This window comes from Orycteropus afer, unplaced genomic scaffold, assembly GCF_000298275.1.
Source record: "Orycteropus afer afer isolate SDZICR_OR568_19922 unplaced genomic scaffold, OryAfe1.0 scaffold00099, whole genome shotgun sequence".
NCBI classification, from domain to species: domain Eukaryota; kingdom Metazoa; phylum Chordata; class Mammalia; order Tubulidentata; family Orycteropodidae; genus Orycteropus; species Orycteropus afer.
The window spans coordinates 2,592,237-2,595,620 of record NW_006921686.1 but is presented as its reverse complement, the minus strand read 5'-3'; positions in this window follow the sequence as shown (position 1 = coordinate 2,595,620).

Genomic DNA, 3,384 nt, shown 5'->3' with positions numbered 1-3,384 from the left:
GTGGCATGGACAGGGGTTGGACGTGCAAGTCCTAGGGGCAGGGTCATGAACGCACCCTCCACTCCAGAGGTTCAGAGGGAAGATAAGAAGGTGGGGCTTCACCTGAGTATGGCACTGGGATCGGGGACTCTTGGGCCCAGAGGAATCCCCCCAGAAGGGCCTCCTGCCAGAGCAGGACATCTGCCTTCATGGGGTGTTAGCTCCTGTTACCATCACCATCCAGGATGGTGCCTAGAGGGGCCTGGAAGTCATCTCCCTCCCACCCTCCCTGACCGCTTCCCGGGTCCGGGCCCAGACCTCTGTGCCCTGCTCGCTCCTGCCTGCCTGTCGCCCTAGGTCCCCCTCCTAAGTGCAGCCCTGACCTGTCTCCCCATTATTCTAACCACAGGCCTGCCTGCCTGGAGCTCACCAAGACACTGATAAATCCTCCCACCCCCTAACTGGCCTCCTGCCTCCATCTCACCCCTTCTGATCCATCTTCACACCCCAAACTTACCTCTGGAAGGAGGCCCTGGCTCTGTATTACCTGTGGCAGGAAGGGGAACTGGTCAACGTTCGACACTTCTTGCTCATCCTGGATCTGGAACAGGCATGACTAGTTGATCACTGCACAGCCTCCCTCTGAGCTCAGAATCACCGCACCTCTAGGCAGCCACAACCAGTCAATCCAAACTGTTTGCAGTTTCTTCTCAGCTGGGGAACCTGGCACTTGGCTTTCCACTCAGGGATGGACACGGAGAGGGAGAGAGAGCCCCAGTCAGACTCCAGCCTCCAAAATACTCATTTTGGAATGCAGTTGACTCTTTCCGTTTCCAGCTCGTGTGGTTTCCTCTGCTTGGAACTCCCCACCTGAGTGCCCTCTCTGCCCACCAATCCTCCCCTAGCCTTGAAAGCCAGTCTTCTTCAAAATTCCTCCCTGACCTTTTCATTCATCAATTCTCCCAACATCTTTTATGTAGCTTTTGGGGACGGACCCTGTGTGGACCGCATAAATACTTCAGGCATTTTTTTCACTTGCTATCCCCAGGCACGGGAGCTCTGGTAGCATAGTGCCTAAGGCACTTGACTGCTAACCAGAAGGCTGGCGGTTCAAATCCCCCAGCCACTCCTCGGAAGGAAGGTTGGGCAATCTACTTCTGCAGTGATACTGCCTCAGAAACCCAAGGTGGGGGGGGTCGCAATGAGTCGGATCTGACTTCCTGGCACTGACTTTGGTTTGGGCTTTGCTTCCAGTGGGTGTGGTTTGGGCTTTGCTCCCATAAAGACTGACAGCCTTGGAAACCCAAGGAGGGGTCGCTATGAGTCAAGTCAAGTCAATGGCACTGACTTTGCTTTGGGCTTTGCTCCCATAAAGACTGACAGCCTTGGAGACCCTGTGGTGCAGTTCCACTCTGTCCTCTAGGGGCGCTGTGAGTGGGCATTGCATCCATCCAACAAGAAGCAGCAGCCCTCTTCTGAAGAGTGTGGTACTCATTTAGGTCCTATTCATCCGTTTAACACATACTTCCTGAGTATCTATCCTGTGCTAGGCTCCAGGACACAGAGTGAACAAAACGGAGACCCCTGCCCTCACGGAGCTGACTCCTAGACCTCGTAGTCAACAAGCAAACAGAGCATAGAGGCAGAGGTGGTTCCGTGGTAGATGTCTTGCCTTGCGTGCAGGAAACCCAGGTTCGATTCCCGACCACCTCACGCACGGCCTATTGGTGGACCCTCGTGAGATGCTGAGCAGCTAGTTCCCAGACTAAGATAGTCGAGGAAGGCAGGTCTGCTTCCAAACATCAGCCAGTGAAAACCCTCTGGAACCCAGTGATCCGATCCACAACCAGTCGTGGGGGTGACCTTGTACATAAGGTCACCATGAGTCCGCCAACTTAATGGCAGCTAACAGCAACAGTGCCAGGTGGGGATAAGATGTTCGGGAGAATATGAGTTGTTTAGGAGTGCTGTTTATGGTAATCAAGGAAGGCTTCCTTGAGGAGGTGTCACTGGAGCAGAGCACCAGCGTGAGGCAACTGAGACACGTGGCTCTGGTACAAAACTTATGGGGACCCCAGAAATTTCAGGAAACAAGAAAAAAGATTTTTGAAAGTCAAAAATTATATATATAATTATATAATATAATAATTATATATATAAATATATATAATTATATAAACCGTATAATTGCTGGTGGGCAGGCTATATGGAAGCCTGAGGCAAAAGGAACGATCAATAAATAATACTGAACACGGACGCCAGGAGCTCAGAGAGGATACAGATAACGGTGGCTGAATCCCCAGTGCGAATCCGATGTGGCTATGAGAGAGGGGATGCGGATGGCTCCGGGGTTGACACACGCCGTAGTGTGAGTATCTGATTAACATGTCTCCCCCCACAACCCCGTGAAGCTCACGAGGACAGGAACTGTGTTGTCCTGTTACCCTCAACTACCCCAGCACCTGGCCTGTAATAAGGACCAGAGCTCAGCCCAAAGGTGGGGAATGCGGGATGTTGCTCCTTGTGGCCACCAGGGGTCAGCAGAGCGCCGCCCTACCCAGCCCTGGTTGGGGAGCGCCGGAAGTTAATTAGTGGTTTTCGGGGGCGGGCAGGAAAGCAAGATTGGGGTGCTGGGGAGGCAGCAGGTTCTGAGAAATTGCACTGGACCGAAGTTACCGGGAGCGGGCGAGAAACAAGAGAAATGAAGGGCTTTTCCTGACAACGTATCCATCCGCCGCTTGTTCTATCTCCTTGAGTCAGTCAGCCACAGAGGTCAGAAGCTAGGCCACCCAAGTCCCCGTGGGGCACTAGAACCCCCAAGTTTGTCCTCAAGACACTAGGGAGCCATGAGAGTAGCCTGAGCAGGGGAGGGCTGGGTCAGATTTGCAGGAGGAGAAAGTGGAGATTCGCGTACGGGGAAGCTGCCTCCCAGATGGAATCTGCAGAGCGTGTAATTGACATGAATGTTAGCAATGATTAAGGAATAAACCCAAACCAAACCCGTTATCGAACAGTCGATTCCGACTCACGGCGACCCCGTGTGCTGAGAAGTAAAGCTGTGCTACATCCGGGTTTTCAAGACTGTGACAAGGTCACAAGGCCGTCTTTCTGAGGTGCCCTGGGATGGGTTCGAACTACCAACCTTTTGGTAACTAGTCAAATGCTTCACCGTTTGTGCCACACAGAGACTAGTAAAAATAATAGTAGCTACCAGATATTGGTCAGGAGCTCTGGTGGCTCAGTGCCTAAGGCATTTGACTGCTAACCAGAAGGTTGGCGGTTCAAACCCACCAGCCACTCCTCAGAAGGCAGGTTGGGCAATCTACTTCTGTAGTGATACTGCCTCGGAAACCCAATGGGGGTCTCTATGACTCTGAATGGGCTGGATGGCAGTGGGTTTGGTTT